At 48.8% G+C, this 26,055-nt stretch overlaps 2 protein-coding genes and 1 long non-coding RNA gene across 3 annotated transcripts in view; 1 reads left to right on the top strand and 2 right to left on the bottom strand.

The window, feature by feature from the left end:
- The window catches only part of LOC144949930 (complement C1q and tumor necrosis factor-related protein 9-like), a 44,575-nt gene extending 29,137 nt beyond the window's left edge, over positions 1 to 15,438 (bottom strand). The window contains exon 1 of the mRNA XM_078879920.1: positions 15,385 to 15,438. The gene's annotated coding sequence lies outside the window, so the exon portion shown is untranslated. The remainder of the gene's footprint in view (positions 1 to 15,384) is intronic.
- MRPL19 (mitochondrial ribosomal protein L19) overlaps positions 1 to 26,055 on the bottom strand; it is a 200,443-nt gene that overhangs the window by 143,751 nt on the left and 30,637 nt on the right. The window lies entirely within an intron of this gene.
- LOC144949988 (uncharacterized) lies at positions 8,363 to 14,528 on the top strand. Its single transcript, XR_013640331.1, has 3 exons — positions 8,363 to 8,422; positions 11,429 to 11,507; positions 14,497 to 14,528. It is a non-coding gene; the product is annotated as an uncharacterized LOC144949988 (long non-coding RNA).

The raw sequence follows: 26,055 nt of genomic DNA, 5'->3' as shown, positions 1-26,055 counted from the left end.
CGAGTCTGTGTTGAAAATTTCAGCTCGTTAAAGTTCGTAGATGCAAAGATATTCAGTGTCAAACTTTTGATAGAATACAAATAGACAAGGCAAGTTGAATAAAAGAGTGTAATAAACATCAACGGACGCTCAGCATGCGTCACATAATCTGTCTGTGCCCACTTGTTAAATTTCGATTTAAAGCTTTCGTGACTGCAGGGATTCATCATCTTGGTTTTTTTTGGTAAAGTCACGTAGAAGGGAAGTAATCAAATAATAAAAATAAAACAATAAAATAATTCTCATGACGTTTCGGCTACAACGCAAGCAGCCGTCTTCAGGTGAAGAATGAGACACTGCCAAGCTAGGAGCTTATATATAAGCTGAGTTGGAGGTGGAAGAAGAGCGCCTTAACAAAAGAATGTGCATATCAAGAGGAATTTAGCATATTCATGGTAAATGCATAGGAGGTGGGCGGGGGGGGTTTCAAAGTCATATTATGCCCATGCATTATGCAGGATCAGCAGCACCAAAGGGAGAGGGCAGGGGGTAGCATTAACAAAGGGAGGGAATGTTAATATTATGTAGAAGCAATGAAACATGTGAATGGGAGAACGGTGGCAGGAGACCCGCAGCGGAGCAAATAATGCATTCCCTGTGGAGAACACAAGATACACAGTTAATGCCAGTGAGCGGACTGCGGTCTGAAAGTCACCGTAAACGTGAACAACAATCAGTTAAGATCCGAAATGGTTTATTACGTCCTTCCAATGATTGCTCAGCCAGAATCCATCTTCTCGGTTGAAATTGTCTCTGTGTTTGTATATGTGGATCGCCTCATGAACGAATCTCTCATGGTAGCCAGATGGCTTGCAGAGAACCTCTGTCTTGGAGAAGTCAATGTCATGTGAGCCCACTGAATTGTAACAGTGATCTGCCACGGCTGAGGTGTTTGTCCTACCGTGTTTCAGGTCTGCTTTATGTTCACGGATGCGGTCCGAGACATGTCGTTTGGTTTCTCCAATGTAACTGCTACCACAGAGGCAACTTAGTTTGTAGACGTCTCTGTGGTAGCAGTTACATTGGAGAAACCAAACGACATGTCTCGGACCGCATCCGTGAACATAAAGCAGACCTGAAACACGGTAGGCAAACACCTCAGCCGTGGCAGATCACTGTTACAATTCAGTGGGCTCACATGACATTGACTTATCCAAGACAGAGGTTCTCTGCAAGCCATCTGGCTACCATGAGAGATTCGTTCATGAGGCGATCCACATATACAAACACAGAGACAATTTCAACCGAGAAGATGGATTCTGGCTCAGCAATCATTGGAAGGACGTAATAAACCATTTCGGATCTTAACTGATTGTTGTTCACGTTTACGGTGACTTTCAGACCGCAGTCCACTCACTGGCATTAACTGTGTATCTTGTGTTCTCCACAGGGAATGCATTATTTGCTCCGCTGCGGGTCTCCTGCCACCGTTCTCCCATTCACATGTTTCATTGCTTCTACATATTAACATTCCCTCCCTTTGTTAATGCTACCCCCTGCCCCCTCCCTTTGGTGCTGCTGATCCTGCATAATGCATGGGCATAATATGACTTTGAAACCCCCCCGCCCACCTCCTACGCATTTCCCATGAATATGCTAAATTCCTCTTGATATGCACATTCTTTTGTTAAGGCGCTCTTCTTCCACCTCCAACTCAGCTTATATATAAGCTCCTAGCTTGGCAGTGTCTCATTCTTCACCTGAAGACGGCTGCTTGCGTTGTAGCCGAAACGTCGTGAGAATTATTTTATTATGTTTTATTTTTATTATTTTATTACTTCCCTTCTACGTGACTTTACCGAAAAAACCAAGAAGACAAAAAAAGCTTTTTTTAATTTTACCAGATAAAGCCCACTGAGATATTAGCTCTTTTTCAGAAGCGACATGGCCACAAATAATAGCATAACGAAGTGGTCTATGTGGAAATTTATAGAAGCAGTCAATTATTCTAAACGCATGCTGATTTTCAATGTGGAGGGAAATACTGGAGGACCTTGAGAAAAATCCATGCCACCAAGACATGTAAACTCATCATATACAGAGCTTCAATGTCGGGACTGAACCCACGACCTCCTACATACCAGGTGGTTTCGTGGTAATTTAGATGAAGGTGGAGAGGTCACGAGCCCCTCGCACCCATCCAGAGCCCCTCGTATGTCGCTGTGGTGGCTACGAGCGCGATGAGGGGAACAGCCAATTGGAAATCGGCCTTCCCTCCATCACAGCGTTACCGACCAGCACCACTGAGGAGATAAGGGGATTTGCCGAACTAGTGGAGAGTGGTAGTGTATTGGTTTGTGCACTGTGCTACAAACCCGTCGAACCGAGTTTGATTCCTGTTCATGGCCAACACAAGTCACGATTATCTGCACCAATCCTGGGCCTCCGCAAATGAGTACCTGGTATGGTGTGTAAACATCGCTACTCGGTAGACAAAGTCGGCCGGGCGTGGTGCTTGCTCGTACTCATGTGAGACTGAGTCGACCTAGAGGAGGCTCGCACACAGCTACACACAGATACCCAGTTGCATACACAGACTCAGCTACACACGCACACAACTACACAAGCAGAGTTGCACATGATGACCCTGGGCTCGAGAGCATTGTCAACAGAAGCTGCGGCCGTTCAAACACAAATACCGGGAAGTTGCTGAAGTTGCTGACGTTAAACCCAGCTGTGTGAGCACTGCATGGAGGGGTTGGTGAGGGCCAGTGGGAGGGCGATATAGAGATTTATAAAAGCCAAATACTGGAAGAACATGTTTCTAAATGTAGAGGGAGAAAAATCCACGCGACCATGGGGAGAACACGCAAACTCCAAATAGGGTCAGGGGTGTCAGGATCAGGAGAGGTAGTTAACATCTGAAAGACCTAAAGAATATGTTAACATCTCGCCACTGCGAGATGTTAACTGTTAAGAACAGCATCACTATAACTCTCAACTTCTATGAACGAAAGCCAAGCAGATCTGAGCTGTTACAGTGCCTGGATGTGTGCCCACCATCACAAACAGGTTGTCTTAGGGTTGTGGGGCCACGTTGTGTTTATATCCAGTTGTACTATGCGTCTATGCTGCCACCTTTACCAATCCCCAATGACCAGCTGGGGTGAAGTATGGTCAAACGGCCTCCACAATCAGCACGGCGTGGGGAGGGGCCCTCATCCAACAGTGGATTGAGAAAAGACCTCTATGCTCCTACGGGTATTGTGCGGCGCTCATCTCCACCAGTGGAAATTCCACATTCCCATGGCAGGGAACTTGTTTAACAACCACTGACTTCGCACAAAGTGGTACATATTTTATGACCCTGTAGAGATGACTATAATGGCTTGTTTATGTCAACCGTTTGACCCTACAAGAAATGAAAGCATAATTGAAGGTTGATAGCATGCAGAACTAAGCACGGCTATTACAATTGGAATAACGATCACCCTGATTGTAAAGTAGTGAAATTCCATTTAGAGCAAGGCGATACGTATAACGTGTTTAATTGTCGTATTTGCGATCATGAAGTAATGCCCTGTATGAAAGACGGTAAGACACATGGATTGCAATGCTGTAACAATACGCGCATATGCACAATACTGCATATCGCGACACTGTGTTCAACGTGCACAGATTTAGCACTTTAATTGAAAACATTTATATAAACAATATAATTAGACAATTTCGCCAATTAAAATAGCGATAACATTAGGGCATTTCATTGGAAAACATCTCACCTGCTCACTCAACTTGAGCAGAACCATGCTGCCCCCAGCGTGTCGGAACGGGGCGTCACAAAGCTAACGATAATGATATTTATTAAGATCATAACTACATAGTGTTTTTAGTAATTGTTATTGTAATTATTGGTCTCGCGCGAAGTGGGAACCACAGCGCCAGCTCCGGCGCCATGACGAGCGGCGATGTAAGCGCGCCTTTCATTGGTCATAGGCTGCCCTGCAACAAATGCTCTGATTGGACGAGACGTTTGACCTCGTAGCTGGGCGCAACCACTCGATATTTAAAAAAGGGGGGGGGGGTGGGAGTGGAATGTACCATTATTCATTATTAAAATTAAGTAAAAAACACGAAAAGGCGCTGGATTGGCGGGACCTGGACCGGTATTTTTCATGAAATCTTAAAATGTCACGTGAGACGAGTCTGTGTTGAAAATTTCAGCTCGTTAAAGTTCGTAGATGCAAAGATATTCAGTGTCAAACTTTTGATAGAATACAAATAGACAAGGCAAGTTGAATAAAAGAGTGTAATAAACATCAACGGACGCTCAGCATGCGTCACATAATCTGTCTGTGCCCACTTGTTACGCTGGGAAACCACGTGGCTTACGATAAATGACTTTAGAAAGGTATTTTATCTCGTTATATCATACCTGCCAACCCCTCATCAGTGCCCTACCTTATTACAGACCAATTCAGCTCGTATTGGTCACCCCGTGCCCTAATAAATCTCAACGTTCATCCTACAAAGTCCCATCTCAAGTCTGCATTAGCCACACATGACGTGGCAAAACAAGCAAACGCGCTCCGTTTACCCCCCTCCCCACCCCTCTTCACCCCGTTCTTCTTCTCCCGACCCCTAACCTCACCTTCATGAGAAGGAAGCCCATGAATCCTAATCATCGCCCTGGCTAGCGGGAGAATAATTACCGAGATGACACGGCCCTGCGGATTTGTGTTCTTTGCTCGCACGGTCAGTCGCCCTCTGCTTAAGGCACGGCTCCGGCTGGAGCACGCCATGTACCACACACATGTTGGTGATGTGCACGTCTTCTTCGAACGCTGGGGAGCCGGAAAAGCCCTCTGTACCAGCGTGGACGGCACCCTCGTGTTCACCTTCTGATGCGCTCGCTCGTCACCGTGGCGTGCGCGATGACACCGCAACCACCACGTGACTTATCTTTCGTGTTGTGCGCGGTGCTTTTAGCACCACAGCGCGTCGATTTGTAGCGTTTATTTTCATTTGTTTGCTGGTGACTTTGTGTATTTCATATCGAAATCGCCTCCAGTGCATTTTCTGCTGGCGGCAATAAAAGTTGTTTAAAAGTAAAAAAAAGTCTGTCATGTTCGCGGTTGTGGGGTTCATTTAAAAAACGACCACAGCAGTCGCTCTCAGAGCGCACAATCGGATGAGGATGACGCTCCCACGGCGACGACGAAACCCGCCCCTTTGGGGCCGTCCATCAAATGACGTCACGCACCTGGGGGGGGGGTCAGACGTTTGTGACGATGTGTGACGATGAGAAATGTGACGTCACATCAAAATGCGCAACTTTAAATAAATATAGACAACACGTTCTACTTAATTAAATAGACTTTGTAATAAATGTTTTCTCTTACAACATCACAGTGCAGCGCCACATTAAATACGCACTACAATGACAATAGTTTAAAGCGATTTGAAGCATGTTTTCTATTTATTTGGGGAGGGGGGGCAGAGGTTTGTGACGTCATATTTGAGGGGGGGTCTCACTTTTTGTGACGCCGTGTAACGATGGAGGGGGGGTAAAAAATCGTCCAAAATCGCGTGACGTCATTTATGGACGGCCCCTTAGTTTAACACAGAGTAGACTTTTGCGACCAATATCATCTATAATACAGTATTTTTTTGGGTTAGATCGTGTTAATATATAAATGTGTCGTTAAACCCGCCACCAATTACAAGTAATTACAATTACTGGCGAAACGTCGTACTCAGATTGTAAATGTTGTGTCTTTGCTCTCCAACACACCGGTGTGCTGTACTAGTATACTACACTATACACTACACTCTACACTACACACTAGTGCTGTACTAGTATACTACACTATACACTACACACTAGTGCTGTACTAGTATACTACACTATACACTACACACTAGTGCTGTACTAGTATACTACACTATACACTACACACTAGTCCTGTACTAGTATACTACACTATACACTACACACTAGTGCTGTACTAGTATACTACACTATACACTACACACTAGTGCTGTAATAGTAACGAAATGGCATGTTCTGTTTACGTGACAAACCTTACTAGTTGGCTGTGTAGGGTGGTGGCGGGTTTAACGGCACATTTATATATTTAAGCGATCTAACCCAAAATAAACCTGTATTATGGACCATACGGTTTACCTGTATTTTTATACAGGGAAATTGAGTTTTCAGGTCCATACGGCATACAGCCGTTTCAATACGAGCAAAAAAAAGTGTTTTGTCTATTTGTTTGTGTTTCTTCCTTGTGATGGGACTTTGTAGGATGAGCGTTGATATTTATAAGGACACAGGGTGCCCATTAAGGTCTGAATTGGTCTGTAATGAGGTAAGGAACTGATAAGGGGTTGACAGGTTTGATGAAGTTGGGTAGAAGACGATAGCTTGAGGATGCAATCGGGCGGGAGGGATGACGAATCTGGTTTCCATTGCTCTGCAGAGCGATCGCCAATTGTGGACAATCACAAAATCTCCCTTCAGTGACCCCTCGGCATTCTCCTGCGATGGGGGTCACAAGCTCGCCCCCAGCTCAGCCACAAAGGAGACCCTTGGCTGAGTTCACGCGAGGAAACCCAGCGGGACAGGTCTGGTCGTGGGGTTCATCATAATACTGGCGATGATGATGATGCTGCTGCTGATGATGCTGCTAATGCTGCTGCTGCAAATGCTGCTGCTGATACTGCTGTTGATGATGCTGTTGATGATGATGCTGTTGATGATGATGCTGCTGATGCTGCTGCTGCTGTTGATGCTGTTGATGATGCTGCTGATGGTGATACTGCTGTTGATGATGCTGTTGATGATGATGCTGCTGATGATGCTGCTGCTGTTGGTTCTGTTGATGATGCTGCTGATGATGATACTGCTGTTGATGATGCTGTTGATGATGATGCTGCTGATGATGATGCTGCTGCTGTTGATGCTGTTGATGATACTGATGATGCTGCTGAGTGGGCGATGTGGATGGGGGGAGGGGTTGGATAACAAATTATAATAGCACACTGTCCAGGTATGGGAAACTCTCCACTCTCTCCACAACTGCTCCATCATCAATGCTTCGTTTTGGTGGGGCTGATGGTCAGACCCCACCTCTTCGTGGCACTCTCCAGGTTCAGCAGCAGCGCGTCCCTGAACTTCCACCCCAACTCCCCCCTCCTCCGCCCCTCCCCCACTACCCCTCTCCCTCTCCACTCACCCCCACCCCTCGCCCACGTAATCGATTGATTGGCCAGCTGGCCGCCCAATTAACGAATAAAGGGAGGCGATTGCGCATGCGCAGTGCGCTCCAAGTTAGTTTTTTTTTACCTCCTCCTCGCCCTCCTCCTCCTCCCTCACCCTCCTACTCCTCCCTCACCCTCCTACTCCTCCTGCTCTCTCAACTGCTGGATGGAAGCTGCAGTCACCACCAACTCCTGCACTCCGCGCCGGTTCAGATCTCCACCCGACTTCACCGGTTTGGGTTGAATCGGACTCCTCTTCACGCATCCTCGCCGTCGTCACTCGCCTGCATCGTCACTCGCTCGCTCACCCACCCACTCACCTGCTCACTCAGCCATTCACAGGCACACTCTCTCGCCCATTGACACTCACGCATTCACACACCTATTCACACTCAATCACCAGTGCACCCTCGCCTGCTCATTCACTCTGTAACTCACTCGCTCACCCATAAACACAAAGATAACCCGTATGGCCTTCTAACACACACATTGACACACTCACCCATTCAATCTCACTCACCTAGTCACTCACCACTTACCCACTCACTCACCAATTCACCCACTCACTCACCAATTCACCCACTCACCAATTCACCCACCCACTCACCCATTCACCCACCCACTCATCCACTCATCCACTTACTGACCCATTCACCCACCCACCAACCTATTAACCCACCCACTCACCCATCCATTCACTGACCCATTCACCCATCCACTAACCCGACCACTCTCCCACCCACTCTCCCACTCACTCACCAAGCCACTCACCCAATCACCCACTCACTCACTGACGATGGAACCCCAAACTCTGACCCACCCCGTTCAACCCGACCCCCAACCCCTGCCCCCTCGCCGTGCGTCTCTTGGCGCTGAATGGGGGGGTGGCCTACCCCCCTACAGCGAAAGAGGGGGCCCCCCCGCGGAAGGAGTGGGGGGCACCCCCGCGGGAAGAGTGGGGGGCCCCCCCGCGGGAGGAGTGGGGGGCCCCCCCGCGGGAGGAGTGGGGGGCCCCCCCGCGGGAGGAGTGGGGGCCCCCCCTGCGGGAGGAGTGGGGGCCCCCCCCGCGGGAGGAATGGGGGGCCCTGCCGCTCCCCACGCGGTGGTGAGAACTCAGCCGAGACAGGCGCAGGACTGGGGGCCAGCAGGAGGGGTCACAGCCCCCCATTGTGCACAAGTGAGTGGGGGGGGGGGGCGTGAGTGAGCGGTGAGTGGCGGGGTGAGTGGGGGGGGGGTGAGTGAGCGGTGAGTGGGGGGGATGAGTGGGGGGGGTGAGTGGGGGGGGGGTGAGTGGGGGGGGGGGGGTGAGTGGGGGGGGGGTTGAGTGAGCGGTGAGTGGGGGCGTGAGTGCAGCAAAAACAACCCCCTACCTCCTCGGTGATGCTGGACGGTAACGCTGTAGTGAGCAATGCTATGGGGGAAGGACAATTTCAATTGGCTTTTCCCCTCATTACGTTTATAGCAACCACAGCAGCCAAAGGGGGCTCTGGATGTCTGCTGGCCAAACCCCACATTGCGCAGCCAGGAGATTGAACCCGTACCCCTTGGGGTTCTTCCAGAAATTGCAAAAAGCCACTGCGATCTCTGTGGCAATGAGGAGGTCCGGTGGACCGGCTCTGGCTCCAGTCACCATGAGGTGTGGACAGTCCTCCACTCAGGGCAGGTAACTGATAAACAACAGTGAGTGAGTCATTTTCTGAACACATCATGAAGGGGGCGTGGAAGCGTGTCGGGGGAAGGTGTGAGAAGCTGCAAGACCCAGGTGACTGTGGGCTGGCCTCCCTATCAATGGGAGGTGAGGAATGGGGGTGGAGAGTTGCTTATGCCCCCACCCGATGATGAACACCAGTAAAGGAATGCTGGCAACGCCAATGAGTCGGATGCCTTCTATGACCTCCTGTAACAGGTGCTCGCTAAAGTGGGATAGTCATCCTGTTGGGTGACTTTAATACCCGAGTGGGTCATGACGCTGGCATGTGGGTTGAAGTGATTGGAAGGCATGGGCCAGATCAGCTCAATAATAATAGTAGGAGGCTACTCGACTTCTGTGCAGCCCATAAACTTGTAATTACCAACACGCTGTTCCGGCATCGGCGTATCCATACAACAGCATGGATGCATAACGTGTCCAAGCAAGAATATCTTCTGGACTATATAGTGACGGAACAGCGGATGTGCACCCATGTCCTTGATGCCAGGACCTACCGTGCAGCTGATCTGCCCACTGACCATCGACTTGTCATCGGCTTGTCTGTAAGATGCACCTGTCATTCTTCCACTCCGGTAGTGGGTGTCTATCTAGGACCCCATTCAAACCCACAGTGGCCTGGTCTCCACTAGCTGATGAAAGTTGAATGCGTGAATTGTATCCTCGCATTAAGCTGGGGTGGGCATCATTCCCATATCGTCTTGATGCTAAGGGTAAATTGGCGATGTTTAGGACTGTGGCCCATGCAGCTGCAATGGTTGCTTTTGGTACATGGTCCAAACTTCCCAGAGACCCTGGCTGACAGAGGTGTTCCAGCTACAGCATCCCACGTTGGAGAATGAGGAGGCTTGCATTAGCTTGGAGGTTTGGAGAGCCATGCAACGCTGCAAGGATGAGTGGTGGTTGCAGGTTGCTGAGGAGATGGAGTCTGCCTCAGTAGTTTGCGATAAAAATCACTCTTACATTCCATGAAAAAATTACTTGCGGCACTCCAACTCTCACCATTTTTATGGGAAAGAAAGGTGATCTGATCTCCGACCCCCAGGAACAAGTTTACAGATTTGCTGATAATTTCTGAGGTGTTTGGGGAGGGGAAATCCCTCAGCCAGGAAAACATCATGGGGCAACGTGGGGATGACCCTGCTGAGGCTGCAGTGCCTCATATTGGATGAAGTGAACTGCTGAGGGTGGTGTTTTTATGCTGACTGCCCTATATCACGTAATGATAAGTCTGGACCACAGGATGGTTTCTGCAGGTTTGGAAGGATGCGCTGGTGGCCCCCCTCTTTAAGAAGGGGGACTGCACAGGCTATAACAACTACAGGGGCATATTCCTCCTCAGTGTGCTGGGTTCTTCTGGCAAGGATAATTCAACATCCCCTTGCTAGGCACGCTGCGGGGAGGCTTACGGAGCCCCAATGTGGTTTCAGGTCAGGGCGTTCCTGCACAGATATATTTTCTGTCCGTCTGCTACAGCAGAGGTGTAAGGAATTTCAACAGGACCTACATCTCTGCTTTATTGACCTGTAAATGCCTAATTATAACCTCAATAGGCCTGGGCTTTGGGTTGTTCTTGGTACTTTCTTTATAAGACCCTGACTCTCTGCTCACAATCATTAAGGACCTTCGTGGCGGTGGGCGGGCCCGGATTGAGCTACGTGGCTAGGAGTCTGAGCCATTCTCTGTTCATTTTGAGGTGTGACAGGGATGTCATCTGGAATCTACATTAATTAACATGTTTTATGGTTGTGAAACATGGACTCCCCTAATGGAACTTCTTTGTCGGTTAGAAATATTCAAGTTGGCCTGCCTACAATCCATCCAGGGTTTAACCAGGCTGGATTGTGTGAGGTTCTCACAAATCCTCAAGATCTGGACACAGTCTCATTTATGAACTCCTCCAGCAGCCAAGGCTGCATTGGCTGGGTCATATAGCCTGTATGCCCAGCCACCGCATGCCCCCAAACAGCTTTTGTTAAGCCTGATTGAGGGAGCTAAATGGGTGTGGCACAGGCTATAGATGAGATTTAATGTGGTGCGAGAGGATATGGAGCTGAGTGGACTTTCCAATAACTGGGACCAGCGGTGTCAAGATCGGCCTTGTGGAGGAGGCTTGTGAAGGACGCTCCTGGGTAGTTGGAGGCAGACGCCCTCCAGCAACAACAGAGGGCAGAGGAGCAAGGCTCACAACAACAAGCGGAGTACCGGGCGGCTAAAACATAGCAAGTTGTCATAGTAGGAGGCACAGATGGTGTATCGGTCAGTGAACTCATGGCACCTGGGTCTGTCCCGTGACGTCACTGCCGCTTAGTGGCAAATGGCGGTTGTTGTTGAGGGCGTAAGGGGATGTGTGGCTTACGGTGGTGTTAATGGGTGAGTCACGGTGTAAGTGGTTGAGTGATGTATGAGTGAAGGGTGTGTGTGAGTGGTTGGGTGTTGATGGCATCTCCTCTATCTCCATCTCCCTGTGGGCAGGGCCCCACTGCCGTCACATTGATGTCCATGCCAGTCTGGTCCAGCGGTCTCTTCTCCTGCTACCAGGACCTCTACTCCTGTGAGCCTCCACGCACTCCCTCCAGCAGTAGATCGACCACGGCTTTCACTGTGCGTGTGTTTCCTATGCTTCAGGAGGGGATATCTTCCATCGAGCAGCGGTGGCTAGGTGATATTATCTCTCTCGCCTGGTATGAAGGAGGTCGTGGGTTTGATCCAGACACTGATACATTTAGTTCAGTTCATTTAGTTCAGTTCATTTATTTGGTATAGCCTTGTGAGCCATTCAGCTCTTGATTCGGGTGCAACCGCAACAAACAATTACATTAACAAGACACATTTAAAATTGACTGCACGCAAATAGAAACATCTAGGAAAAAACATTAAATTATTCCAGAAAAAGCGCCGTTAGTTATTGCTGTGTGCAAAAATCCCAGTTGGATGCTAGATAAACAATAACAATCATAATACAATTTAGATAAATGTAATGTCTAACTCTATACTACAACAAACAATATGGCTAAATTAAATCTTATACTGGTAGGAACGAAGTGGACCAGCCTACAATAAATTATATCGTCCGTCCGTGTAGCAACATCGCCCCCTACTGCAAACACTTGGCATGACCCTACAAAAACCTTTAGACTCAGTGACGCTTTCCTGGCTAAACAAGTGTAACATTCCCTTATAATTCCCTCAGATAGCTTTTAATTAAAACATTTAAATTAATGAGGCTTTCCTGGCTAAACAAGTGTAACATTCCCTTATAATTCCTTGAGATAGCTTTTAATTAAAACTTGTAAATTAAAATTTAACTCATAGCGGCCTAAAGCCTACAGCTAGGCCTAAAGCCTCGAACAACGCCTCAAACTCTCCCTTCGTATCGTTCCCCCGCGTGTGTGCAAGGGAGTTAATGTTTAACAATGTTACATTCCCTGATGCTTTTAAATAGAAACATTTAAATTTAAAGCTTTTACATAAAAAATAAAAACAGTTAAATTAAAAATTAACTCACGGCGGCTTAAAGCCTACAGCTAGGCCTAAAGCCTAGAATTAGGCCTAAAACTCTCCCTTCGTATAGTTCCCCCGCGTGTGTGAATGGGAGTTAATGTTTAACAATGTTACATTCCGTGATGTTTTTTAATAGAAACATTTAAATTTAAAGCTTTTACATTACAAACAACTCCCTACCCCCCCCTCGTCGGCGGCTCTCCAGCTTAGAGCCAGGCCTGGGAATCTCTCCCCCGCTAGGGGTGTATTGGGCGGGGCTACAGCGGCAGGGGGCGGGGCTACGCGGGGCTGGACGGGGCAACGGCGGCAGGGGGCGTGGGCACGAGGTGGAGGGCGGGGCTACGCGGGGTTGGGGCAGGGTTACGGCGGTAAGGGGCGGGGCAACGAGCTGGGGGCGGGGACACCGAGATGGGGCGGGGCCACGGGTGGCCGGGGCGGGGTTACGCGGGTGGAGGGCGGGGCCACGGGGCATCCACTTATTGGCGGCCATTTTTTGCCATTTCATTTTATTATAGCCATTCGATTGTTCGTTCCTACCAGCCCACCCCTCAGGGTCCTGTTTCGAAATCACTAAAATAATGCTATAAAAACAATGTTACAGTGATCGTAGGAACTGTTATCGAAATTTAACAATAGCGATATACATAACATGTACTACCAAACTTTGCAGCCATCGTTGGCTGTGTGAGTCACTCCATGACAGCCCGTGTATCAGTTGGAGAAGCAGCACACTATAATCAAAATACAAGATCATTCTTTGCTGAGGTAATCCGTTGTGATATATTTGATTTCAGGCCAGTTGATAGCAGTGGCAGCTAGGGTTTTAAAACTCCTCTAGAGTAGTTTTTAGTGATGATCTCACAGGTAGTAATCCAAGTTGTAGTTTATTGGCGATAGCATTCCAGACCCTGGGGGCATCAATAGCAAAGGCCCTTCCTCCAGTATTTGTACGGCAATAAGGAATGTGAAGCTGGTAAATGAGTGAAGATATTAGGTTACATTTGTTCTTCGAAACGGTGAGGAGATCAAGCAGGTAGTCTGCGGATTTTCTTGTAGGTACATCGGGAATAAATAATATCTGATGCACAAGCCGTCGATCATTAAGAGATGTTAAGTTTGATCCAATGTAGAGATCACAGTGGTGGGTCCTATAAGGGCAGTTCAATGCAAATCTTAAGGCCGAGTGATATATTGAGTCAAGCTTCTTCATTACAATACTGGGTGCTGATTTATATATGATGTCACAGTAATAAAATAGAGGCATTATGGTAGCGTTTATCAATTCCAAACGGAACATCGGTGGAAAACAGTGTTTGTGTCTACAGAAAACCAATATTTATTTTTGTCTTTTATCCAATATAATCAGTGTGATCTTGAAAATTCAGTTTTGAATGAAGGATGACTCCAAGATACTCATAGATCTTGACTTGCTCTATTGTACAATTATTTAGGGAATGTAATTGGGGAAAAATAACTTCCTGCTTTAGTCCTGGTGTGAAGCATAGCACCTTGGTTTTGGATGTATTCAGCACTAGTTTAAGAGCAACTAGATGATGTTGTAGTTTGTTGAAATCACCCTGGAGCTTAGCAATCACGTCATCCGGACTGCAACCAGCAGTCATCAGTATCATGTCATCACTATGTTGAGCTATCGTTTGTGGCCAGGTCGCTTCAGAAAAAAAACTGTTTTTTCTTTTAGTTTCGTCTATGAGTCTCTGTGTAGTGGTTCTGGCTTTCTGTGTGAGTATGTGTCTCCACGTGGTGAGTCTATGGGTCTTTGTGTGGTGAGTTTAGAGTATTTGGCTGATAGAAATTTCCACGTGATAAGCCGCTGTTGAATGATCATATGGGGCCAGGTTGTTTAGAAAAGGAGATACTATCTCAGTGGGTTTTACTTGGTAAAGTGAAATAGTTTAGTTTCAATATTTAAGACTGACCACGGCTCTTGATAGGTGTGTGTGTCCTATGCTTGAGGAGGCGTCCTCCTCCATCCAGTAGTGGATCGACCACTGCTCTTGCGTTGTCGTCCCTGCGCGCAGGCCTGCTGGGCTGCCTCTGCCCCTGTGCTCTGATCGGTGGACTGGCGAGCAAAATGGGAGAGAGCTCCATGCTGGGGTGTCCGTGCTGGATGCAGGTCGCGGCCAACGCGATGCGGGCGTCCATCCGCGAGAGATACCGCATCAGCGTAGGCGACGTCACGCGAGCACACACGGCCAGAGTCAGGTCTACAGCCTACGGGACAGGGGTCAGCTACCAAAACAACAAGAATTCGAATTCGGGGGAAAAAAACCCCGTAATTTTAAGAGCCGCAATACAATGTGGTGAATGCGTCTAGATGGTAGTCCTTCATAAATAAAGTGGTGAAACAGTGTTTACTGAGCCACAGGTTGCCAACCTCTGCCCGTGGTGCACTAGACTTCCACGATGAACTGAATTTCTTACATAGTCAGGCACCGGCAACCAAAAGAATAAGACATCTTTTAAAAAGAAATTCGAATTTCAAGAGCCACTCTGCAGTCTTTAAAGAGCTAACCGCAACATCACTGCTCCCCACTACACACACACACACGGGGTTTTCACACGACTTGGATCTGATTGCAGTGTGTCCATCCCTCTCTCTGTCCATCCCTCCCTCTCTGTTTGTGTCCATCCCTCTATCTATCTGGCCATCTGTCCATGTGCGTGTCCACACACACACAACTTGGAACACATTGCCTCTGCCAGAAACCCTTAGCGACGTTCATACTAAGATCTATTTACATGCGTCCATTCATTTATCGATCTTCAAATGTGTTTAATCTCTCCATTCCGCGTGACTATCTGTGCATATGTCCATCCATCCGAGTGACCATTTGTCCGTGCTTGTCTGTGCATGTGTCCATCCGTGTGTTGCGTGTGCAGGGCTCCCTGTGTAACGATCTCCTCACCCTACACTGCTGCTTGCCGTGCGCCGCGTGCCAGATGCACCGCGAGGTGTCCGTACGGGGCTGGCACCGAGGACGCAACAGCATGGACGGCCTCCTGCGCTCCGCTGGGTTCAACCCCTACGCCGAGCCCGGCATGGGCATCAATCCCAGGGCCATGGCCTGAGGCTGGGGGGCCATGGCCTGAGGCTGGGGGGCCATGCGCTCCCTAGAGGCCGGGAGCCACGTCCCCCCCTCCCCAGCGGTTGGTGGCCACGCCCCTTCCCAGTGGCCACTCCCCCTCACGGTGACCACGCCCCTTCCCAGTGGCCACGCCCCCTCATGGTGACCACGCCTACTCACGGTGACCACGCCTACTCACGGTGACCACGCCCCTGACGGTGACCACACCCCTCAGTGGCCACGCCCCATCACGGTGGCCACGCCCCTCAGTGGCCACTCCCCCTCACAGTGACCACTGCCCCACTCCAGGTCTCGCCCTGTCTCATTCTGATGTCTGCTGGCAGACACTGGCAGAACATAGACAGCACGAGCGGTGCTCAACACATTGAGACTTCCCCCGCTCCCTCGCTCGCTCCCACAGCCGGCTTTGTCTCTCCCGCTCTTGATGCGCTTTGCATGCCCTTCGTAGGCGCTTGCTGTCCACTTAGCAGCAATTGCCTGTAAAGTGCATGAAGGCTGCACGGGGGACGTTTGTATTTTGCGTGTTTTGTAAACGTGGGAAATAAAACTTGAGAACTTTAAACCGGTTTCCACATTGAGTGCCCCATCAGCAGCAGGGTCAGGCTTTGCTTCAACCATTGGTTCAGTACAAAACACTGAACTGGTTTCCACATTCAGCAGGGCGAGGTCATACAGATGCGACTCGCCACAACAGCCCTTGTCCTTCAGTCTGAGGGTTATACGGGGGACCTTTATCTGGGAATATCTGTACGGAGCGGTGTCGCAGCGGTTAGCACGTCACGCTGCGGGACCCGAGTTTGATTCCTGCTCAAAGCCAACACCATCACCAAAACCAGTGACGGCGATTATCTGAACTGGTCCGGGACCTCCCCTAGGTCGACTCGGCCTCAAATGAATACCTGGTGTGGTGTAATTATCGCCACTAGGGAGACAAAGGCGGCCGGGCGTGGTAGTCGCCAGCCACCCCTCGTGTGCCGTGTTGGCCTTCATTGGTGCTCGCTAAAAGCACTTGTCCCAACAGTATGTTAAGGCTGTACGGGGGATCTTTGTCTTTATGTAGGGCAAGGTGGGGATGGCCTTTGCTGGGGCTGCAGTACCTCAAATATTGTAAGAAGTAATCCGAGGTGCCATCTGTTGAAGTATGGAAGGCGATCCAGAGTCTGAGACCTGGAAAAGCGCTGGGCAGAGGCGATCTCCCAAGTGAACTGCTGAGGAAGGTTGGAATTTGTTTGCAGACTGCCCTCCAGGACATGATTAGAACCGTTTGGGCCACTGGACAGGTTCCGCAGAATTGAATGATGGCCTTGGTGGTCCTGTTTAAGAAGGAGGACCGCAATATTGTAACAACTACGGAGGCATCTTCCTTCTCAGAGTACCGGGAAAGGTCCTGGCAAGGATTATTCAACATTGTCTTGCCAGGCACGCTGGGGAGAGGTTTGCGGAGTCCCAATGTGGTTGCAGGCCACGGCGGTCCTGCACAGATGCTATATTCTCCTGCACAGACGTCATATTCTGTCTGCTACAGCAACAACTGCAACAACACCAGCAACAACAATACAATAACAGCAGAAAATGCTGCCACCACTCTGCAATATTCGCAGCCAAAAATTCGCCGCCAAGCTGCAGTGGTCAAGATGCTTCACTTCCACATCTTCAAGCCTCCTCTCGTGTCTGAAATCCCAGTGTGGGCGCTACCACAACCCAAAGACTTTAGTATGTGGGAAACCCATACTGTTTGGGACAAGGAATGGAGATGCGTGGATGTGCCAAACAAGGGCCTCATCAGTGATCCGTCTGTCGAGATGCCTGGCTTCGACTTCCCAAGGCGCCATTGGGTTCAGTTGAACCACTTCCGTTGTGACCAGCGGGTGTGTGCTGCTTCCGAACGTCTATGGTGCATCGTACTACTGCGTGAAAGCTCGCTGTGCGAATGAGGGGAGCAGAAGACCATGGCGCACCATTGTCTCTGGCTGTGAAGTCCTTCAGGGCGTGCCGGGCAGACCGCACGTGCTGGAGGAAGAGACTGCAAAGTGGCTGTGTGGCTTTGTGGGCTGACGTCCACAAGCATATTCTCAGGTTTTTTCGGTAAAGTCACGTAGGTAAAAACATTAAAATTAATGAAAGTAAAATAAAACAAAACAAAATAAAATTCACGACGTTTCGGAGGCAACACAAGTCTCCGTCATCAGGTGGGACCGTCACAGCCGAATTAGCTGCATCAAGTGAAGCAATGATTCAAGATGTAATCCCTTATAAGCAAGTTGAAGAGAGGTGGAGAGGGGGGGGAGAGCTTATCAGGCTGTGGTAGCCAATGAATGGAAACGTATCGGGAGGGAGGAGGAGCGGTGATCAAAGACTGCACGCAGTGCTCAACACAATGAATGGAGACGTGTCGGGACGGAGGGCGAGCGGCGATCAAAGACTGCACGCAGTGCTCAACACAATGAATGGAGACGCGCCGGGACGGAGGGCGAGCGGTGATCAAAGACATCACGCAGCTAATTCGGCTGTGACGGTCCCACCTGATGACGGAGACTTGTGTTGCCTCCGAAACGTCGTGAATTTTATTTTGTTTTGTTTTATTTTACTTTCATTAATTTTAATGTTTTTACCTACGTGACTTTACCGAAAAAACCTGAGAATATGAATCATTGCAGTCACGAAAGCTTCAAATCTAGAATGAAGTCCACAAGCATGTTTAGTTATGTTTTAGTTTTTCTTGCGTATCTGGCGCTCTTACTGTATGACAGTCACGTGTAAAAGCCTTCACGAAATATAAACGGCAGCAACAGCAGGAACAACACCTTGCGATGACGATGCTGCTTCTTCTGCTGCTGCCTGGCTGAGTGGGAATCAAACTCGGGTCTCTGCCGGGTTCGTAGAGCAGTGCAGGGCTAACCGCTCCACCCCTACTTTCCACTCTCACACACCCACTCACCCAACCAGTCCTTCACTAAGCCACTCACCCAACCACTCATTCACTCACCTACTCATTAACTCACCGACTCACTCAAGCAACTACTCATTCACTCACTCAACGACTCATTTATTGACCCACTCATTAATTCCCCCACTCACCCACCCACCTACTCATTCACTCAATCACCCACCCTCCCAAACACTCACTCAAGCCTGCATCCCTCCACCCTAACCACTACACTCCCCTTATATCGCGTGCCGCGCTCAGAGAAGGTGCGTGTCCTAATCTCCCTGGGCGCACGTGGACGGGAAGTGGGATACCATGAGCTGGGCAGCACCAATTTCACTTCCTCCCCCTCCTCCTCTGCCTTCCCCACCTTCTCCACCTTGCCCTCCTCCCCCCACCTTCCCCCCCCCGCTGACCCCTCCCCTCCCCACACGCACAATAACAGCAAGGGTTACACAATCTCGTACACTTCAAGTTGGTTTTATTTTCATCTTCATTATCTTCATCATCTTGTTCAATGTTTATTTTTTATTTATTCATTATCTTCTTAATTTTAAGGTTGTTGAGTTGTGGGCTTTTAGTTTGTTGGGTTGTTCCTTGGCATTTTGTAAGATTTGGGTTGGCAATGTGTTGTAATAATTTGTTGTTGATTTCAGTATTTAAAAACTAATCTTAGGTATTACCATTTTTTTGCTTCTTATCAAGAAATGTATCACCACAATTTGTTTCACCTGCGCTACCCTATACTCTGTGTGTGCACCCTATTGGCCCATTCTTCCGTAGCTCGGCCACCGCCGATGTTTTGCCGAGCCAAGCAGTCTGCAACAAATGATCATCGCCAACATCATCGAGGGACGGAGTAAAGAGCTCAACCCAGTCCTGTAAGAAGTTTCCAGTACGCGGAGAATATTTTGGATTTCGTGCCAAACAAAACTCAGCAGAAAAACCGCAGAACACAACCTAAGCCTACCTACAAACTCACCCAGCCACCGACCTACTCACCCGTTTAACCACTACACTGCAGATTACAATAACTCATTGCTGTGTATTCAGCGGAGGAGGTTTGTGGGTCAAAGGGCTGATAAGAACATCAGCCATGCATTTTTTAGAGTTAAAACTAAACTATGTATTTACCAGGTCCACTGAGCTATTCGCTATTTTTTCAGAAGCAACGTGGTCTTCAATAATAGCTCTTCGAAGTCGCTTTCCACGTGCAAATTTATATCAGTCAAATACCCTAAACGCATGTTTCTAAATGTGGAGTAAAAAACCGGAGACCCGGAGAAAAAAGTAACGCGACCACGGGGAGAGAGACGCAAACTTCAAATATGCAGCAGGCGTCAGGGTCGGGATGGAACCCACGACATCCTTCGTACCATGAGAGCAAGATAACATCTCGCCACTGCAGAGCTCCAAACGTACCGTGACAAACCCTCAGTGCTCGCTGTGATGTCCCTGATTTCTCTCTTGATTCAGTGGCTCTAAGGTCCAGTCTCCATTCCCGTTGTCTCCGAGACGTCCGTATTTGACGTGAACGACCCCAAGGATGACGGCGGAGATGGCTCCTCCCACCATCATCACGATCACTCCAGCGAGCTGTGGGACAACCAGGCCGAGATCACAAACCGTGAATTCACTTCTCCACCACCGCACAAGCATGAGGGTCATGGTGGCCCATCCCTCATGGCGCACAGACAGCACGGAGAGATAGAGAGGTACAGGTGGACAGACAGAGGTGATGCACGCACACACACAGGCACGCAGGTTGATGCACAGACACTGCAGTGATATCTCAGTTGGAGCGGGGAGTCAATGATAGGAATGGAGGCGTTGACTTGAGGATCACCGTACCCGAGAGTCGGAGATGCACTCCTCGTTTTGCACCACGCCAGGTATGCCCTTCTCGTAGTTTGCTATGCTGTGGAGACACGGCGAGTCTCCGGGGTAGCCGCCTCGGATGCAGCACACGGCCTCGGAGTTCAGCAGCGCCACGCAGAGCCACACCACGGAGGCCACGAACGTGAGCACGACGTAGCGCGCGAGACGCGTCCCCGCGGCGTGGTCGCGCTGAGCTCCGCACGCCTTCCAGACGGGGGTGGCGAGGGACACGACCATGATGACGACGGGGCCCAGGAGCGTGAGCCAGCCGAACGCCACGCCAAAGTTGCAGGGGCAGTCGGTGATGTGGTTGAAGAGCTCTTGGAGTCCGGTCATGAGCAGAGCGGCCAAGCCGTTACTTAGAGGAATGCTTTTTGCTACAGACTCCCAAAAGCTATTTCGGTGGGGGTGCACCCCGGGCTGGTGGCGCTGTTTTGCCGTGGTGATCATGGTGGTGATCGTGATGATGATGCTGCTACTTATTCTGCTAATGATGGTGATGGCGAGTCACCAAGAAGGATTATGATGGACCGCTTCCCGTTGGTGCGAGCTCTTTAATAGCGGCTCGAATCATTGGGGGGTACCCCCCGTACGGTTATTTAGTTCCTCTTCTGAGGTTACGTGGAAAGGGTATGGAGAAAGGGAGGGAGGGGGGATTGCTTTGCAGGCTTATTACTTCACAGTGGATGCTCACTGAGGGGAGTGTGGCGTTACATGTTACATGGGAAAATGTGCAAATATTTTCGATTTGTGGTGTAAAAAAGAGGCCGCAAAAATGTACAACAAAACAACAAAAAGCGACATGATGAATGAAGCAAAGTGCCGATTAACCAAACAATTATTTTGTTTCTTCTGATCGAAAAAAAGGAGGGAGGGAGTGACGGAGGGAACATGATCCTTGCCCCACATCATCATCTCGCCTCTCTCATCTCCTTCCACGTTTCCTTCTCTCCTCCTCTTCGTTCCAAATATTATCTCTCTCTGTGTGTCCTTCCTCCCTGTGCCCAATTCCGATTCTTCTCCTTCTCCTTTTTGCACCCCTCCTCTGTAATCAACTTCCCCTGTACGTTGAGCAGCACTGTCGATAGATTCAACACTATCCATAGACTCGACACTTCCTATGGACTCAACATTGTAAGCTTGCAAGTATTTACATAAATGTGTGCTCCCGCTTTGATCTTCGGAAACGACGGTGATGTCCGGGTTGCAATCGCGTTGCTCGCTAGGCGAGTGTAAAGTGGCTCGCTGCTTAGGATCATAAACCAGGTGCAGATCTTCGGCGGCCATTCAGTCGGTGAGGTCTTCGTATAGCCCCACATAGTATGGTGGCTGTTAAAGTCGCCAACGTAAGGGGCTGGGATTGGTGCATTTGGGAGCGCTGGCTTTGGCCATTTTGAAATAGGGACTTTGTACACGTGGGGGATGTGCAGCTCCCCTTTCTTGATACTGATGGTGTAAGTGGCTTCTCTTGCAGTTGGTGGGAAGGCATACAGTATAACTCTGCGATCGGGTTCTTCACAAAAATGGCCAAGCCATATTTCGGGTAGTAGTGGCTCCTCGTGAAGTTCTATCCGTGGATGTTCCATCACGCAGCAACGCTGCAGTTTAGGGTCCCATTTCATCAACAATCCTCACCATTTTGCAAATGGCGCTCCTGGCTGTATATCCACGGCTGATTCTGCCGCCTGTGCGGCAAGGGACTCCAGTGAGTCGTCCTCCTTTTGTAAGCGGATCCATTCGGTCTGTATCAGCCCGTGATCATGATCTGCGAGCGGCTTGTTCTCGTTATCGATTGTTGCATTTATCTGTGTCACTAGGCCCGGCGCTTCAGGAAGTCCTGGTTTACATCAAGCTGTCCCATTTGTACAGGTGAAGTACCGTTGATGACTCTTGGACACCGTTGGTGAGGCACACGTATTTATTCCGTACAAGTAGTCACAACTGTGGACATACAATACTAGAGGGGGTATCGGCCCCCTCACCCGGCTAGCTGGGAATACACTGCTAGCTATCTCTGACCTACCTCCTAGTCCTCCACTAACGGGCTAGGGGAGGCTGTCTGGCCCGACACTGGTAAGTCGGGCTACGGTACCCGGAGTCCCAGAGCACTAGCTCTGGTTCTCGGGACCACGCCGCTGGCTCGGTCCTGCGCGGCCCTGACAAGGGCGGCGTCCCAGGGGAGTCCAGGGCTCTAGCTAGACGATCTTCGGTCTTCACTGGTTTAGCTTTAACATTCTGCCCCGAGCCCACTGACACATCTCCCTTTATACTCCACCCCCGCTGAGGGGTGGGGCCCCGGGCTGCCTGGTGCGGACGTCGTTGAGAGCACCCCCCCCGTGCACTCACGTAGCCCCGCCCACTGTGTTTGTTTCCCATAAGCTGCCATGCATAACGGCTCTCTCTCTAACACCCCTACACAGGCACACACGTTTTTCCCTGTGCTGGTTTCTGTGTCTGGCCACAAAAAGCGCATTCGCTCTCCTGACGGTGTCACGATACAACCCTGTTTTTACTTTGCCAATGATTCCTAAGCTACCACCGTTTGCTGCGACAAATTTGCTGTACACCGGCTCTAAGCGACGGCCAGCCGATGGTAACATTTCAAACACGAGCTCCCGTTTCCACTAACACCCTAACAAGATTTGTTCCTACCGCTCCTGCTAACACGGACATCCTTGTGGCTGCTGCTACAACCCTTCTCGCTAACCATTTCCATTTAGTTTTAGATGTTGGCTAATTTTGCCCTGTGGTGTTGCACAGGATTGCCGCGATCGAGTGGGGTGCCAGTGATGATGGTAATGAGGGTTTTGATGATGAGGTATCTGCATGATTTGGCCGAGTGCCCGTTGTTGTATGTAATGTGTTTTGAAAAAATATATAAATGTAAAATATTCTATTTTATGAAAGTATGCAAATTAATTAAATTATGCAAATGTATATACGTATGCAAATTGGGTAAACATTAATAAAATAATTCAACGTATGTGTATGTTTTCATGTTAATTGAGTGTAAGTGTAATATGATCAATCGTATGTATGATTAAATGTGTATCAAGTATTACGTGGAAATGTATGTATTTGATCTATGTGTGTGTAGGAGTATTATGAATGTAGGTGTGTTAGTTTGTATTATCATCAATAGGTGTGCGTGTAGTTACGTGTATTATTATTCTTGGCTCGGTTTCGTTGTCTCGGGGTGTATTCTGTGTGTGGTTATCTGTGATTGATGTGTGTGTGTGATGTGATGCTCGGCTTCGTTGTCTAGGGGTGTATTACCAGTCGTGATCATACAATGATTCTCGCTTTAACTTTTATTGATTATGATTTTAGTGTAATTGCTTCCGGTCTCAATATTCAGATCTCGCCGCAGGATACAGTTCTTATAATTAAGATTATTATGCATGAACCATTTAAACTCCTCTGTGTTAAGAAACGTTGATATCTAAAAACACTCTTATATGCGAACACACTTATGATCGGAATTGCCACAACAATACTCCTGCAGATGTCCGACTTATCGATCCGTCAAATTAAACGTAAATGGTTACGTTGTTAAACTGAGCAATAGTACAATAGGCTAACTCCTCATAGTATCGCGACACACGACAATAGAAAACGTCCTTATTGTTGGCAGTATTCATACGGAACCGCGCAAAAGAAACCATGTGCCTAATGGAAAAAGTGGACATCAATGAATTCATTGGTAAGATAATGCAATTAAAAATATGTCCCGAAACAATAGTGTACGTGCGAGTGTGTAGGTTTGGCTAACAGATGCTTAGAAATTGGCTAATGGAACATCAATGTTCGCGGGCAATATTGTGTGATTAAATGTAATATCTCAAAACAATAGTATTCATGTGAGTGTGTAGATTCGTAACATAGATGCTTATACATGTTTAGTGTGTCATCAATTAATTAAATCTTGACTTAAACTTTCTGTGACTGCAGGAATTCATATTCTTTGGGTCTTTCGGTAAAGTCACGTAGATAGGTTAGGTTGTGGAAGAGGTACGTAGATTACACGTTCATCATCTCGCCACATGGCCGACCAGCTCTTAACCAATTCCTCAACCACATCAATTCCATACACCCAGCCATCAAATTCACCATGCAGGTGGAAAAGGATAGCAAGCTACCATTCTTGGATGTTTTAATCGAAAAGAGACCAGATGGCTCAATGGGACACTGTCTACAGGAAAGCCACCCATACGGATGCATATCTAAAACCTGACTCCCACCACCACCTTCCCAGAAGAATTCCCTCATCAAAACTCTACACCATAGTTCGATGTATGTCTGACCATCATTACCTAGCCAGTGAACTGGAACACGTACACCAAGCTCTTAAGATGAATGGATATTCAGACTACACAATCCGTAAAGCTATCACCCCAACTGTTGGGAAAGAACCATCCGAGGATCCAATCAAAACCATTACCTTGCCATACATAGCAGGGGTCACCAAAAATATTTCCAATATCATGAGCAAACACAAGATCCAGGTTTGATTTAACACAGTAGATAAAATTCGCGATCTGATCCAATCTGTGAAGGATGTGATCCATGACATGCAATACCCCGGCGTTTACAAATTAAGCTGTGTCTGCGGCAGTAGTTACATTGGGGAAACTAAGCGACATGTCTCAGACCGTGTTCGTGAACATAAGGCAGATCTGAAAAACGGTAGGACCAATACCTCGGCCGTGGCTGATCATTATTTTAATGTGGTGGGCACACACGAAATAGATTTCTCTAAGACGAAGGTACTTTGCAAACCCACTGGCTATCAACAAAGATTCGTTCATGACGCCATCCAAATTTCAAGTCACAGACACAATTTCAATCGAGAAGATGGGTACAAACTGAGCAATCATTGGAAGGACGCTATTAACCAGTTTAAATCATAACTGGCTGTGATGTTCCCATCCTACCACCTTCCGATCTTAGTTGTTATTTTCGGCTCTCTGATTTCACATTAACGGGTTTAATTTCTCACATTAACACAGCCACCTCGCGCGCCAACCTCGAGGTTGCTGCTCTGTGATCTCCCCACGAGGTCAAATAATTATCGCGGGCAGTATGGTTCGAGTTGTCCACGTATCATTTCTGCTAACTGTGGTTCTGAAGAATCAGTGGCTTCCGCGGTGCAGTTCCTTGTACGGAAAACACCTCAGGTCCCCAGCAGGGGGCGCTGGGTCGGCGTGTGTGCATGTCGAACACACAGTGCTCTCGGCTGCGCCGTCAGTCTCTCTCCACCGCTGGAGTGGTTGTTGAGTCAGCACGCTGCTCACGCTGGCGGCGATGCCCGTGCTGGCGGGGATGATGGGTCCGGCTCCGTCTGCGTCGATGTGCGCGATGGTCCCGTCGCCAGATAGCGCTCGCAGCTCGTCTGCTCGGCTGCAGCGCGTCATCCCCCTTGGCACCATACACTGTTGATCCTTGTAGACTGTGGAACGGCTTGGAGAGACAGCGCCCGTCGGCTTCGCCCCTCTCCACGAGAGTCCTCCGGCAGTTGTCTGTACGACTCGTACGCTGCTCAGTGGACACGTGACAGATCAAGTTATATCATTCCATGTCAGTTTCTGATCCGACCCTCAACTATCCTTCACCTGTGGGTTGGCGATTTCCTGGGCACTCTCACGAATCGTGGTTGCTGCAGGTTTTCCCTCGAAGGGGTTGACTTT

Source organism: Lampetra fluviatilis, chromosome 55 (genome assembly GCF_964198595.1).
Source record: "Lampetra fluviatilis chromosome 55, kcLamFluv1.1, whole genome shotgun sequence".
In the NCBI taxonomy this organism is placed as follows: domain Eukaryota; kingdom Metazoa; phylum Chordata; class Hyperoartia; order Petromyzontiformes; family Petromyzontidae; genus Lampetra; species Lampetra fluviatilis.
This window is presented reverse-complemented; position numbering and strand designations above follow the sequence as displayed.